Source organism: Microtus oregoni, unplaced genomic scaffold, assembly GCF_018167655.1.
Source record: "Microtus oregoni isolate MIOR12 unplaced genomic scaffold, Mior012 000001F_ref0000356, whole genome shotgun sequence".
In the NCBI taxonomy this organism is placed as follows: domain Eukaryota; kingdom Metazoa; phylum Chordata; class Mammalia; order Rodentia; family Cricetidae; genus Microtus; species Microtus oregoni.
The window spans coordinates 48,458,675-48,475,445 of record NW_024543060.1 but is presented as its reverse complement, the minus strand read 5'-3'; positions in this window follow the sequence as shown (position 1 = coordinate 48,475,445).

Below are 16,771 nucleotides of genomic sequence, written 5' to 3'. Positions count from 1 at the left end.
TCCCTCTCTGTGATTTTGGCGTGCTTCCCTAGTGGTCTCGAAACCCAGCGTAACTCCACGGATATGGTTGCCTCACCTCGTCACCAGGCTCTGGACTTTCTCAGAGAGCCTTAGAAAGAGAAGTGGAGACTGTCCTGTCTGCTTCATGCTAGAGAGCGAGACTGGGATGCCTGGGACCTCCTCTGCCTTAGGCGTGTCAGCCTGTGTGGGTTCCGTGTGCATCGGCACCTGGTTCTCTCTCAAAGAGATCCCAGCACCTTAAGGAGGTTGAGGAACTGCTGAAAAATCAAAGAAAATGTGTTTAGATGAGAAGGGGAAGAGGTGGTTGAAACTAGGAATTGGGAGTGAGGATACATAAAAAGGTTTACAGCTCAGAGCACTCACTAACACCGGCTGGGCCTGAATTTGGATCACAGCTTTCGGTTCCTTTATGAAGTGAGGACCCTGACTATTTAATACGTATGGAGAGTCAGGTAGAGAAGGGGCTATGTCTGACTCTGAGCCTGGGAGAGAATTCCCCCTAGGGTTTCCTGTGCGGAGCGGTGGATCTTGTTCACACTTTTATCAGGCACCACAAGTCACATCAACCCCTTCTTCCAGTCAACAACCAAACACAAGGCCGCTTCTGCCTTCAGCTGAACCAACACCCTGCCTGCCGGCAGCTCAAAGTTTCCTGGAGAAAGCAAAAAGGCAAAAGACAAATGAGCAAATAAAACTGGTCACAACCCTGAGGTGGGCTTCTGGTCCCTGTACCCGTGCCCTGTCCATGGCCAGCCAAACCTCCAAGGCCTCTGGCTTCCCGGTCAGTCACCTCTGGGCTGCACAGGGCTCTTCGACTTGGCCGCTGCCCCTTCCCTTCTCAGCAATGGGACTGGACCAGGGTGGAACGCTGTCTCAAGAATACCGTGTTCCACGACTCGGTCTTTTTGTTGCCCGGTGATAAGCAAGAGGGTTGGGAGCCAGGCAATCTAATGCCAGGACATACCAGTGTCTCCAGGGAGAAGCACTCAGGACTCAATTGATTTTGCTTTACCGCTTTTACTCTGATTACACGCAGTGTTCTGCAGCCAGTTCTATCAGACTCTGGTTTATTCCTGGCCCCTCTGGTGTGTGTGTGTGTGTGTGTGTGTGTGTGTGTGTGTGTGTGTGTATGTGAGTGTGTATTTGTAGATGTGTGTGTGTGCATGTGAGTGTGAGTATGTGAGTGTGTATTTGTATATGTGTGTGTGTGCATGTGAGTGTGAGTATGTGAGTGTGTATTTGTATATGTGTGTGTGTGTGCATGTGACTGTGTGTATGTGTGTATTTGTATATGTGTGTGTGTGCATGTGAGTGTGAGTATGTGAGTGTGTATTTGTATATGTGTGTGTGTGTGCATGTGAGTGTGTATTTGTAGATGTGTCTGTGTGCATGTGAGTGTGTGTATGTGAGTGTGTATTTGTATATGTGTGTGTGTGCATGCGAGTATGTGTTGGGACTAATGAGTCCTGGCCTTCAGCTGCTCTTCCCTCCTAGAACCTTCTAATTGAAGTTACTAGAAGCTGTGCCTAGCTTAGAGGATCAGAGGATGGGATTTTCACCTGTTGGCCATTGACTGCAGTGTATTTAAGCCTCCATGGTGCTATTAAAGAGGGGCTTTGTTTGGTATGCGTGTTGGTCTGTCTCTGCATGTGTATTCTCAACCTCTAGCCCCTTGCCCAAAGTTGGCGGACTGGGGTCTAGCTCATAGAGCACAGACTGGGGTCGCGGTGCGCGGCATGTATGTGTGTGTATGTGTGTGTGTAAGTGTGTATGTGTGTGTAAGTGTGTAGTGTGTGTGCATGTGTGTATGTGTGTGTATGTGTGTATGTGTGTGTGCATGTGTGTATGTGAGTGTGTATGTGTGTGTGCATGTGTATGTATGTGTGTGTATGTGTGTATGTGTGTAAGTGTGTATGTGTGTGTGCATGTGTGTATGTGTGTGTAAGTGTGTATGTGTGTAAGTGTGTATGTGTGTAAGTGTGTATGTGTGTGTGCATGTGTGTATGTAAGTGTGTATGTGTGTGTGCATGTGTGTATGTGTGTGCATGTGTGTATGTAAGTGTGTATGTGTGTGTGCATGTGTGTATGTAAGTGTGTATGTATGTGTGCATGTGTATGTATGTGTGTTATGTGTGTATGTGTGTATGTGTGTGTGCATGTGTATGTGTGTATGTGTGTATGTAAGTGTGTATGTGTGTGTGCATGTGTGTATGTGTGTAAGTGTGTATGTGTGTGTGCATGTGTGTATGTGTGTGTGCATGTGTGTATGTGTGTAAGTGTGTATGTGTGTGTGCATGTGTGTATGTAAGTGTGTATGTGTGTGTGCATGTGTATGTATGTGTGTGTATGTGTGTGTAAGTGTGTATGTGTGTGTAAGTGTGTGTATGTGTGTAAGTGTGTGTGTGTGTGCATGTGTGTATGTGTGTGTGCATGTGTGTATGTGTGTGTGCATGTGTGTATGTGTGTGTATGTGTGTGCATGTGTGTATGTAAGTGCGTATGTGTGTGCATGTGTATGTATGTGTGTGTATGTGTGTATGTGTGTGTGTGTGTGCATGTGTGTATGTGTGTGTATGTGTGTATGTAAGTGTGTATGTGTGTATGTAAGTGTGTGTGTGTGTGTGTGTGTGCATGTGTGTATGTGTGTAGGTATCTGGATATCAGAGAGCAATACCCAACGTCATTATCCAGGTACCATTCATCAACCATTTGAGGTCTTTGAATGTTATTGGCATATCTTAACTGTATAGAGTGAGGTATTTTGTTCTGACATTTCCGTGGATGTGTATGAAGCACTTCAATCAGATTTACCCCCTCTATAATCTTTATAAGTTGGTTTCTATTATTTTTAAATTAGATTTGTCCCTTGACAGTTTCATACACGTGTATGATGCATTTTGATCCCTCCGTCCCTCCCACACATTCTCCATTTATTTTTGCTTTGAGACAAGGTCTCTCTCTGAGCAGGCTGGGCTGGCTCCCCAGAATCCCCGGGGATCCTCCTGGCTCCACTTCCCCAGTGCTGGAATCACAGCTCATGCTGTTAGGCCCAGCTCCAGGTTCCAGAACTCGAACCTGGGTCTTTGCGTTTTGCGGGGAAAGCTCACTACCATCTGAGCTATTATTCTCCAGGGCCTGACTCGAGCTTTATGTGGTGCATTGTGGTTTGAGACAAGACAAGCAGGGTTTGGATACCTCCTTGTCATTTGTTCCTCTTGTGAGATACAATTTTTTTTTTTTGAGACAGGGTTTTGTCATGCGATATATTGATCATGTTCTGACAAATAAAGCTTGCTTCGACTCAGAGGGTGGAGCTAGCCACTAGTCAGCCAAAATTAACCACAGAGGTTTTGGAGGACTGGGGACAGATAGGACAGGAAGTAGTAAGGCAAGGCTGAGAGGGCTCTCGCCTCTTTTTGGAGGAAGGAGCGGAGCAGGTAGGAGAGGACTGGTGGCGTCTCTGCTCCTTTGACCTTTCAGGTTCTTACCCCAATATCTGACTCCTGAATTTTTATTGATGAGGAATAGTTAGATTAACATTTCAGGATTTCTCTGTGTAGCCCTGACTGTCCTGGAACTCACTCCATAGACCAGGCTGACCTCGAACTCATAGATCTACCTGCATCTGTCTCCCAAGTTCAGGGATTAAAGGCAAGGGCCACCGCTACCCAGCAAGATATTGAACTCTTAACACCTCAATCCCAGAGGCCCTGTAGCCTTAAGGGAGGAAATGTGTTCAGAAACATTTTATGTCAAAAAGTGTCAAGCGCCCATCCCTTGGCAGAGCAGACACTCCGCAGGTGCATCTGAAAGAGCAGCATAGAACTGTCTTCTCGTCTCGCCCTTCACCCTGGCTAACAACCGGAAGGAAGGTTGTAGGTGAGGGAAGGAGGTTATCTCGGTGTTTCCCGAAGCTTCAGCATGCTCAGGTACCTGGAAGAGCTCTGGGAACAGGAGGCCAGAGCAGTGGAATCACCAGACAAATGCAGCGCCGTGGAAGAGGCAGTCCCTGCATGCACCTGTCCTCATCTGTGGCCTGATTTTCAAACCCCGACTCTATTGAATCGTGACGTTTCATAATGAAAATTATAGCTCGGATTGCTCCTATTAAGTTATTAACTTTTATACTTTAAAATTATAGAATAAATATAGCCTTTAAACAGGCTAAACCACAGTGCTGTACTTCAAAGCTGAGCGCTGGGAAAAAAAAACCACACCGAGGCTCATTTTCATTACTTTTACATAGCCAGAACTTTTATAAACAGTTTAATAATACAACTTACAAGCCGAAACCAAACGACCAAGTCCATCGTAAAAGGAGGCAGCTTGGAAGGCAGCCCGCTGACGAGCACAAGGCCGTGGTTCCTTCTCAGCAGTCAGTGGATGTCACGCCTCCTTCCAGTTGATACTTCTCACTTTGCTTCAGATTAAAATGAATTAAAATCTTATTTTCTTGGGTGGTAATTGGCTGAGCTTTCTCTCTTTAAAACGTGCTTTAATGCAATAAATGCAAACTGGGTTAGACTGAAGTTTAGGATTCGTGGAGTCTGTTTTGACTAAGTGGCTTGAGCTGTCTTTAATGCAGGCAATTTTTAATGATTTTTAATTTTTAATGTTTCCAATTATTTCAATGGTTTTCTTTATTAAAATAATTCAGAAAAATGTAGAAAAGTAGGATTTCCAAGAATAATTCATAAGCTCAGCTGAGGATAGACGTTCAGAGAGTTTCAGCCTGGGGCTGGGAAGTGGCTCAGCAGTTGAGAGCACTTGCTGCTCTTTCAGAGGACCAGGGTTCATCTCCCAGTGCCCACATGGGGACTCACAACACCTGTGACTCCTCTTCTGGCTTGTGGGCAAACACACACATGATGCACAGACATACATACCAGCAAAACACATGCACACGCACCCACAGGCTCACACCACACCACACCACACACGAATCTGGGGCTGAAGAGATGGCTCAACAGTCAGGAGTACTGACTTATTGTGGCTTCCAGCACCCATGTCTGGCAGCTCACAACCATCTACAACCCCAGTACAGAAAGCCAGTGCCCTCTTTTACACAACTCAGGCATTTACACTCATGTGCACATACAACCTCCCCTTCCCACGCACACACTTAATTTAAAAATAATGAAAATAGATCTTCAGAAATCAGCAGTTTCTTAAAACTAGTGCTACTTGGTTTTTCCATTTGTGTCTCTGATTTACAGAGCGTGAGTTTTGTTTGCTCAATTGTCCACCTGTTTTTAAGGACAAGCTCTACACTTCTCTTGGGCAGCTGCAGTTCGTAAAGCGTATCTAGTGTTACATCTTAAAACCCTCTGTGTCCAGTTGTTTCTTTTGCTGATGGGCATTTCATCTTCACCTTTTTCTTGCTCTTTCTATGAATGTTCAAGCATTGCACAAAGCATGCCACATATGGTCTTCCCACAAGCTTAGTCGTGGTGACAGACACATATGAGTGTCTGGCTCTCTGTAGGATTTCCATGCCATTTCATCGTCCTCTCATCAGGCAAAGGTAGAGAGCTACCACTGCAGTACTGCAGATGGGAAAATGGGGAGTCTAAGAAACTGGGGTGTCTCTAAGAATAATCACCTACTACTCCCCAATTTGGGTCTTGAACAACTAGGATTATGTAACTGTCTGTCTTTGAATAAATGGCTAAGAGGGAAAAAAAAATACAAAGGAAGATTTTTGAATTGGAGACCTACTTGAAAAATCTTAAAAATTGAAAAAGACAGTCATCTGTTTGTAAGTGAATTAAAATAATAAAATCTGTACATCTTGTGTGTTTTGAGTGTTTGGGGGACAGCAATAGAGCAGGGAATTGTGTCACAGAACCCCTCCCTTTGCTAAAGACATCCTGTGAGTGAGAATCTGTATGTGGGAAAGACTGCGGTGTAGCCCGTGGCCTCTCCTTTGCGTGGTAGGAGAGCAAGATCGGTATCTGTTCTGTGAACAAGATAGTATCACACTTAATAGTATCCTTCGTCCCGGTTTAGAGAGATACGAATGACGGACAATTAAAGTGATTCGATGTGTGTGAAAGCAATGTTCTAGGACAGGAAGCAATGCAGTTATATTTACTATTAAAACAAAGAGAAAATAAGTCTAGTGGTAACTCTGGGACCTGGTCTTCAGCATGGCTGACTCTTCCCAGGAATGTAGGCCTCATCTCTGAGCGGGGGAGGGGGGGTGGGGGTGGAGGATCGACTCACTAACCCTTCTGGGAGCTAACTAATGAACCCAGTCCCTAGTATTTGAAAGGTTACCATCCCCCACTCATCTCAGGGTAATTATGCTTCTTTAATGTTTTATGTTGCAGAAGTTTGCCTTGTAAATAGTTCTATATTACATGCTGTAGTTAATGTAATAATACTTTGACTATACTACATTTAAGGGTGTGCCCATTCCTAGTATCTCCAAAAGCCAGGCCAAGGGGCCTTCATGTAGAGGAAAATCCAAGAGACTGCTCCCTGCCCAGTGGAAGAACTGAAGGATGGGGTGAGATACAGCCTTGGAGTGCAAATTGAATGTTTCTCAGGGATCTAGTAATTGTTTCCAAACTCATCACAAAAAGGCTTTCAGGGCTAATAGAAGGCAGACTATGGGTTCATAGTCAAGACAAAGCCTATGCTGTCTTCTTCTTATTGACCCAAAGAAGGGCCACATCGGAAAGTCTGAGGATCCCACAAGCAACCAAAAGACGTTTGCTTTCCCTTCTCAGAGATGGCAAAGGGAGTTTGACTGTGGCCCTCATGGCACCCGGAAAAAATGTTCCCTATTCCTAGCCAGCGTACTATGCTCCTGCTGAGAAAATGGGGCTGAAGATGAGCTGGTTTATTTAATGTCTCTCTCCTAAAAAACTCGAGTGCAAAGCTGCTGCAGAAGTTAGCGGACGGCACACCAGTGGAGCAGTGTCCCTTGGGTGGCATGTTCTAGAAGGGACTGCAGGAGGAAATTCTCATGAATGTCTGAACTCAATAGATCTGCCAGCCATTTCTCAGGTCTATCTCTCCCGCCAGCCTGCCCATCCTTATCCCTGATCTGCCCCTTGATGAAATCTATTTGGTGGGCAATATGTTCTCACCTAAGGAGAAAGTCTGATTTAAATACACGTCTCCCGGTAAATCACGGTGTCTTCATTTTTATGGATTCCATGGTGCCTATTTACAGTCTCAAGTTTGAAATAAATCCCAACACTGAAGAAAGGGCTGTCTGGTGTATTAAATCTATTTGGTGGAAGTGCCACTCACTCACAGACCGGGGTGGCGGGCCTGTGCTCATGGCTTCGTTTGAGCAAAACTAGACAATAAGTCTTGGATGAGGTCTTTGCTTTTGGAGGCCTTAACTTTAAGATTCTACCTTGGTAGTCTTGTGGCTGACATAGAGGGGTGGTTTGGGGGTTCCAACGAAAGAGCTAGATAGGTTTGGAAATCTGAGACCTATCTAATGACCAGCCATTCACAAGTGTGTGAATGCAATCCACACCTCTTGCCTTCCAGACATCCCCAGTGTAGTGAAATGGAGAACCTTTTGGGGTAGCTTAAAAATAAATCCCTATGTATCTGAGGATGACCTTGAACTCCTGGTCTTCCTGCCTTCGCCTCTCAAGTGCTGGGATTATAGACATGTACCGTCAGGACTCCTTTTTGTGGTACTGGGGACTGAATCAGGGTCTTTGTGCACAGTAGGCAGGTGCTCTACCAACTAAGCCCTTTCCAGGAATCGTTATTTCTGAGTGTGTACACTTGTTTATGTATGTATGCATGTGTGCACGCACATGTGGGTGGAGGCCAGAGAGCTATGCCTGGTATCTTCCTGAATTCCTCTCCTTCATATTATTCTTTATTTTTTTAAAATTATATTTATATTATATTTATTTAGGAGTGTGTATGTGTGTGTGTGTGTGTGTCACGGTGTGCATGTGAACGGCAGAGGTCAACTTGCAGGAATGAGTTCACCCCGTCTTCTGACTGGATGGCCATGGCCTTTGCTTGCTGAGTCATCTCACTGGTCCTCCTCCATCTTATTTTATAGACAAGCTCCCTCACTGAACCTGGAGAGAACAAGTTGATGAAATCAAACTCTGGGACCCCCATCTCGCCCCCCAGGAAGGATTGCTGGTACCTACTGTGGGGCCGATGTTTTCATGGACCCCATTCTGAATTCAGGTCCTCATGCTTAGTCAGCGCCCCTTGAATCAGCTCCCGGGCTCCCGGGAAACACACTCAATGGAACAGAATCCTTTCTTATTCCTCAGGAAGCTGCTATGGTTTTGCAGCCCTAAGGTAGATGCTGCTGTCTGTGGAGCATGTGTGGTCACTAAACTAAATCAGTTAGAGACACAGCTTTGGTGACAAAGACGGCTTTAATAAAAAACATTACCGTATGGCTATTAAAACAAAACCCATCACAACTGGGCCCCTGGCACTCAGTTTTATTTTTTCACATCACAGCTTGAACTGTCAAAATTAGCAATGATGAAAAATGAGTCCTGTTGTACTTTAAATACAAGGTTTTACAACTCTTGCACTAACTGTGCCTGGGATTTGGCCCGCGGAAAGACCAGGGAACACTTCTAGAGAGCTTTTTACACATTAACACAGAGCAATGCAATCGGCCACACCTGCAAAGCCGGCCTCCTGGAAGAGAATACATCCTTTACCCGAATGCACGGGGCCATGGTGAAGCTGAAGTCCAGATTTCTGGGGCAGTTGGAGGTTAACTCTGGTCTCCTTTCGGCCACCATTCTTTAGGACTCTTGGATATCTTAAGGTTCATTCCTCAAAGGAGACGTTTGCTCGCTACAGCTGCATGCCGTTGCAAATCTCTGGTGCATTCCTCTCTGGCTCACGGAGCCAGCTCTGTGGTTGGCTGGCTTTTTTCCTCTGATGCTTTGTTCAGTGTTGAATGTCCAGTGGTTTCTGGGGGGGTCTCTGTGCACAGGCTACTTAGGTCTCAACCCAGCTCCCCCATCACACCACTGCGTTTCTCTCCAGGTTGAGGGGACCCTGCATAGTGTGGGTGATGACTGAGCTCCCATCCACAGTGACCGCACGAGAAGAGCGGTTTATGGACTGGTTGGTTGCTAGATGGCAGGGGGTTATACAAGTGCCTCTCTTGACATTAGCATAATTTCTTTATTGATTCTTTGGGAACTTCATATCATGCACCCCAATTCCACTCATTTCCAAGTCCCCCCATCCCTGCCCTTAACCCTTGCAGCATCCCCTCCAAAAATTTTTAAATAATAATAATAAAACCAAAGGAAAACAAAGAAACAAACAGACAAATAAAAGAGCCCTCTTCACCCCTCTGTCTTCCTGGCCTCTCCAACACCTCTTCATTTGTCTTCATGGCATTGGAAGCGGCGGTGTGTCTCACACGGCCACCCTTTTGTCCAGTCTGATTTCCTTGAAAACGTTCACTGAAGTGAGCCATTGGCCTGACTCAAGGCCTCTGATTTCTAGTTCTCCATCCTCACTGGGCTCTCACTGAAACTCCTCTAGGATATCTCTCTGCTGATCCGGTCGTGGAAATCCTTTGGGTATTCCACAGGACCAGTTCCTTCATGTGCTCCAGCAAGCCATAGATGGGTGGACATATCTTCTAACTGGGGCACCAGTGCCATCTCAGCTGTTGCTTCAATGCCCCTCAAAGGGGCGCTTTCCACCTCCTGCTGGTTTCTGATCATCCCAGCAAGTCCTCCCTCTCAGTTATTCAGTGTGAAAGGAGCTCACAGCAGGGCTGCTGGAGACCCAGCACCTTGGACCCAGCATCCACCTGCAGCAGTTTTCTCCCACAGATAGCTTGGTTCTGAATGAGCATCGGTTGCCATCTTGGCTTTGACTCCCTTAAGACCCACCATAAGCAAGATAATTCCTTGATCCTTGCAGTGCTGGCACGGCCTGGTGGTCCCTGAGAAAGGGAGAGAGAAGGCATTGCTTGTTCTGGTGGTCTCGCTGGTTGAGAGAGGTTGAGGTGGGGGTACGGTGTACAGTGGCTGACTTGGTACAAGACTAAAGGTTCACTGAAACCACCTCAGCTCACATGATCAACGGCTCATTCGTGGTAGCAACAACACACACACATACACACACGCACACGCACACATGCACGTAGGCATGCACGCACGCACGCACGCACTTATACACATATTCCAAGATCTGCAGTTCAATCTGGTGTTCTTCCTTGCCTTGCATAGAAACTGGCTTCTGACTCCACCCCCTTCCCCAGCCTTTGGGGTTTCCATGTCTGTCACCTGCTCAGATAGGATTGGCGTATCCCCCATCTCCTGACTGCACTTCCTTAGTCACAGGTAGATCATTCAAGGCAAGCTTGATTCTAAAAAGAGGCAGAAAGATCCAGGTCATTCGTGGGGACTGAGGCTGCAGGAGAGGCTCCCTTATACCAGAAATAGCTATGGTTCCTCTTGTTGTCATCTGGATAGCGCCCATTTCCCCTGACTCTGTAATGATTGAAGCATAGAGTAACTCGCCAACACTAGGAGAGCCCACTAGGGGCTGGATAGAAAGAGCTCTATTATATAAAGTGTTCCCACCTGGGCTACAAGTAGGGCCGTGGCTGGAATCAAAACCCGTTCATGAATAAATTTCCCTCTTGGAGACAATTCTCCCTCTGTGGATTTAAAAGAAGGTACTGGGTGAGTTCCTTTGGAAGCCAGGCTATGGCTACATAGTTCTTTTTCATCTACTAGAGTGGCTGAAGACCCCTCCCAACAGGCCACTTGGCCCCGTGGCCAGTCAGGCTTCCTGGGATATTTCATTTCTGGGTTAACTCACCCACTTTCCTATTAAGGTGAGCATCGGGGTATAGCAGGATAGAGGCAACCTGTAATTCTGTCTCTGTGGATTCTCATTTTTAGCAGGTCTGCACCTCAGTCTGTTCATTGGGAAAATGACGGGTGTAGACTAGACCAATAGTTTATGTTGTTCTCAGCTTTAAATAACTCTAATCAGATAGAATAGGGACGGCCAAGAACTCAGAGTAAAAGAGGTATGAACACCTCGACATTGCTGCTCCTCCTTGCAGGTTCTTACATCCCCCGAGGTAGCCAGGGAGCTCCGCGGTGTGTGGGACACAGGCAACCACGGCTTTGGAGCCCCTTAGAGTCCCTGTAAACTATGACAGCCTATGCTCTCAAGTGATTGTGGAATAAAAGTAGGTTTAGGGAATTATAGCTACTCCCCGAAAGCCTTCTTCTTCAACATACATGCCCATGGATCACTAGGAGAAGTGCAATGAGGCTGTGTGACGTTCACAAGTCTTGCTTTGGAAAGCCTCCCGACATTTCCACATCTGCGGCAAGGGAAGGCAAAGGGGCAGCTGGAGTTTCAGAGGAACCGAGTTCTGCTGCCTCAAGCCTTGGCCAGTGGATAGTATTAGCAGTTGTCTCAAACCTTGACCAGTGGATAGTATTAGCAGTGGTCTCAAGCCTTGACCAGTGGATAGTATTAGCAGTGGCCTCAAGCCATGGCCAGTGGATAGTATTAGCAGTGGATTCCTGATCCACAGCCGGTGTCTAACACTTACCTTTCACGTCAGCTTCGAGCCTTTCCCTTCCCGTTTCTGAAGGTCAATATCAAATTGAGTAGCAGACATTATAAGAATACAAATCAGGGCCAGTGAAGTGGTTCAGCTGGTAGATGTTCTCACCAAACCTGACAACGTGTGTTGGATCACCAGGACCACATGGTGGGAGGGAGGAACCAACTCTTACAAGATGACCTCTGAGCTTGGCATGGAGCACAAAGCCACACGGATGTGCACCACACATACGCGCGTGCGCGTGCACACACACACACACACACACACACACACACAAATACGTAAATGTAATTTTAAAACAAAATTAGGAAAGGAACATAGAACCTGTGTGCCTGGCAGCACAAGGCACAGCTCCCACATGACCAAGACATGTGTCTGCTCACCCTGCTTATCCAGAACATCCTCATGCCGACTGTCAGCATCGACCACAATGCCGATGGAGAGAGGTCCAGCCACCTATCCTACAGTCTCGCCCCATCTTGGCTTTGTATTCACTGCTGCCATTACAGATAATGAACTTTACCCCTATTCGAAAACTTTTATTTAAAAAACACACAATGTCCTCTGTAACCTTCAACCACTCCATGCTTGCTGAGCTAAAGCCTTCTATTCCCATTCTGAATAGGAACGCCTCCTGCCTGGACCTTGTGCAGCTAGAGATTTGAGTGCAATGGACAATTTCAAACACTGCTCTTCCGCCTTAACAATCAGCGCATCAGGCTGAGATGCTCACGCAAATGCAATGGCAACAGACGGGCGGGCTTTGCACTGCCAGGGCAGGGCCCTCTTCACCTGGACCTGGAGCACGACGAAGCAGCAATAGCGGCTGGTTCTTTCAGCCCCACCATGACCTTGATCGTCTTGACTAACGCAAATTGACATCATATTCACATCGCCGTGGTATTTATCACCGTGGTCCTGATGTGAGTCGGTTTTCCCTGCGAATGGTGGAGAAGGGGAAACAGATGACAGCAGGGAGACATTATTGTGCTGGGACTGTACACACACCTCAGAAGAACGGAGCGACATGTTCATAAGAGAAACCCAAAGTCCTCATTTCGTCCCCATTGTCTCCCCTTCCTTCTTAAACAACCTTCCTTTATTCTAGCTATCAATACAAAGTTCTTTCTGGTAAAATGAAGTGCATTCAGGCTGTCTGAGAAAAAGCTTTTAGAGTTGATAGGTGCTCACACAAGGGAAAGGCAGTGGCGGGTGCAGCCCATTTGGGGGGTGAAGTTGGCCAATGTTCATTACTCATGGCTCGACACTCCAGCCTCCGTATCATTTTGTAAAGAATCAGATAAGCCTTCCCCATGATAAACAACTGAAATAATTTTTCTTAGCTGTCAGTTCCCTTTCTCCCTTCCCCTGCCTGTTCTCACACTCTTCCCCGCTTGTGAAAGCAGCCAGGCGCAGCCCTTTGGTCTGATAAATGGGCTCCTTTCAACGGGTGGCAGGCTTTGGGAGAAAGAGATAATCCTGGATAATGTGGACACAGTTTTCATTTCATGTCACCCAATTAAACTGCAATTATCCAGAGGGCCACGGCAGAAAAACTGGGAAGAATGGCCTGAGAACGAGGCGGAGACGGTCCTGGGGAGTCTTGACACTACGCACATTAGCCTGGATTTGCTCTGTCGGGATAATAAAGTGCTGGCCTAAACACACACACACACACACACACACACCCTGGTGAGAACAGCTGCAACCTGTAGCTGATGGGAAATGTTTGCAAATCCTGTGAGAAACGGAGGTCTTGATAAGAAGACCAGGGCTCAGAGTCCAGGGGCTGTACCTGTATTGGAGGGTACCCCATCTCACCTGAATGCTCTTTTCTTTTTTATTTTAATTAATTCATTAATTAACTTAAAATGATCTGTCCTCATTTTACATACCTATCCCAGTTCCCACTCCCTCCCCTCTTTTTGCTTTCCCCATTCTGCCTCCCCATCCACTCCTCAGAGAAGTAAGGTTGACTCCCCTCTCCCATGGGGGGTCAACAAAGTCTGACATATCACTTTGAGGCAGGACCAAGCCCCCCCCCCATATTTAGACGAAACAAGGCATCCCTCCAAAGAGAATGGGCTCCAAAAAGCTAGTTCAAGCACTCACTAGGGATAAATCCTGGTCCCACTGCCAGTGACCCCACTGCAAGCTTAACTGTCTTCATAGAACCTTCATCCATCAACTGATGGAAGCAGATGCAGGGATCCACAGCTAAGCACCGGGCCGAGCTTCCAGAGACCAACTGATAAGAGGGAGGAGCAAAGGGGTCAAGACCATGAAGGGGAAACCCACAGAAACAGCTGACCTGAAAGTTCTTTAACACCCCAGTCACCAGGTTCTTTCCCAGACAGGTCCCGGTGGAGTTCTTCCCTATGTGACAGACTCAGAACCCTATGAAAGAAATACCATCCTAAGAGCCCACCCTCTGCGAGCCAACACATTTGAAAAATCATTCAGAGACATACTAATCCGAAGCCTGAATAGACAAACATTTCAATGAGCAGTCAGCTGATCAAGTGGGGGGAGGGGCGGAAAGTGCCTTCATTTAAATGTGATAATATTCAGCCCTGCAAGGATTCCAGCTAGCAGTGAGAAACAGATAGAGGTTCTATCCTCTTACATTCCCAAAGGCTGCGGTTCTCAGGTGCTCTGGCGGTAGGAGACAGTGAACTCCTGGTAGAGGAAAAATGAAAGAAAACACACACCTGAAGGGGAAACCTTAATGAAAGTGATTACAGCCATATTCACAAGTGCAGCTGAGCGGAGATTAATAATGGTAGAATTTATTGAAAGAAAAGCCGATACAATAGAATGAATGAAAATGATCTTCGAGGGTGACTTTGTCAGAGCACAGTGAGATAAAATGAAGCTGGTCCCAAACTCCAAAGTCTTGTTTTCATCACGGACAACATAAATCTTTGGATTTATGAATACCTCCTCAAATAAACCGTGCCACTTTTCCAGCTGGAATACTTTGTGATGAATCAACTGCTTTAATCTCCTAAAATTAGTCTCCGGTGTGCTGTTTGGTTCTTCGGCTCTTCTTTCTTCCTCTTTCTGAGATGGATCCCATCTTAATCTGTCGGAGAATAGCCATTTATGGCTCCTATAGGTGGCAGATGAGAAAAAGAGTCACTCAAAGTTGGCGAGGACCAGAAAAATTGACTCGAGTTTAGCTGTCAACAAGCCTGGGGCCCCTGGAGGCTTCCCCAGGAGTCGCAGAGAAGAGACGGAAACATCTGTCCTCAGGGACTCTGCCTGTCTGCCGCTCCTCAGGAGCCGGAGGTGCTGCCTTACCCCACATCTTCAAAGAAATGTAGAAGAACACACCATCAAAGTCACACAGCAAGCATTAAAGAAAACAACCTGGAGACATCTTGAGATGAATTTGAAAATTGGTCCATTCTTCAGTAATCCTAAATGTAATAATAACCACCCACCACAGCGATGCTAACAACACAAGACAGTCTGTGTGTCCCTTTCATCTAAGCTCAAAGACAGTAATGGCCTGGGATAGGATTCCATCCTTGGTAGCTTTATGGGAGAATCCACACAATTACAACGCCGTAATGATGCTATGATAACATTAATAATACCTTGTGTTTACACAATGCCTATCTCTGGGAAACCCAAGCGGCTGAGAGATGCTGATCTACTTAAATGCCAGGTCTCGGGCATGCAGGTCTAGGGCGGGTATTTTCCATTTAAATGCTATTTAGGAAATGATGGGAATACTAACATCGCCTACCTTCCTTCCTCCTAGGTATTTGTGAACATAAAGGAGAAAAGATTGTCTAGATGTAAATCTTCAGCTACACAGAAGAACAATGATAATAGCAGAACATAATAATACCACTTAGATCTCTGTCCATCTGATATACTTGTCTCTCAAATGATGGGTTTAATTCTCATCCTGTCCCTTCTCCCTGGGAGATTTTCACACAGCTCAGCCAGTGAAATGAAGATGGCAGAGTTGCTGGAGGAGAGACAGTCTTTTTAGCATGGTCCCTTAAGCTGGCCTAGGGCACAATTTCAACTTTCCTGGGGGTTCTCCAAAGATTTCACAGGGTTGGTTTAGAAAACCTCTAGTCATTTAAAGTGGATTTCAAGGCTGCTCTTCCAGAGGCCCTGAGTTCAATTCCCAGCAACTACATGGTGGCTCACAACCATCTATAATGAGATCCGATGCCCTCTTTTGGCATGAAAGCAGAACACTCTATACATAATAAATAAAAATAAATCTTAAGAAAAGCATACCTTTGACTCGGAGACAGGGAAATAAGAATATTTTTTAAAAATAGCAGTGGGACAAGTTTGGATTCAGTGTGGGAGGATCTCAGAGCAAACAGAATAGCTAAATGGAAAGATGTTTCCCTAAAGCAAAATTTCTTATAGATGGATTCAGTGTGGGCAGAGTTACACAGGACCACTCTGGACTACTAGATACTTAAAGAAGTACCTTAATTTTACAACAATCTCAAATATTCAGTAGCGGTCACAGCTTTAATCATGGTTTGCAATCATATTGTTTTACTTACTCTCTTATTCGTCACCTTACTAGGAAATCATGTGAACACTAAATACATATTTCATAGTAAATAAGTGAGTGGAGAGGCAGAGATGCAGTACAGAGATTGGAGACTCAAGTTTTCCATGAGGAAGTCTGGAAAAGTCTGGGCTGGAGTCAAGACCGCTCCGTTTGCTAGGCTTACACACCAAACAAACCCAGGAAACTCTTGGCGCCCCAGCCTCAGATCCGCGTAAGGGGAATAGCATCTATCAGACATACCTGAGTAGTAACTGGAAGCCATGTAGGTAAATTTGTTAACCTTAACCCTTGACAATCAAAATCACACCGTATTTTGGCCCCATTTTTAAGGTCATTCAGGTACCTCTGCCGTGCACAGGCTCACCACGAGAAGCTTCACTTCCTGTAACCCAGAGGTGCCTCTTTGCTGTTGCTGTGGCCTGTGGTGCTGGGCTAAGGACAAAGGCAAAAGCCGCCAGGAAGCATGCCCGGTGTGCAAATGTTTCCTCTTTTGACACCCTTGCCTCACAACCCTCAGTATCCTTTGGGGACCCCTGATTCAATCTTTTCAGCTATCTTAGCTCCCTCACCTACTGCGACCCTCGAGGTCTTTGGGTGGAGGCCCCTCCCCCTCGGTCA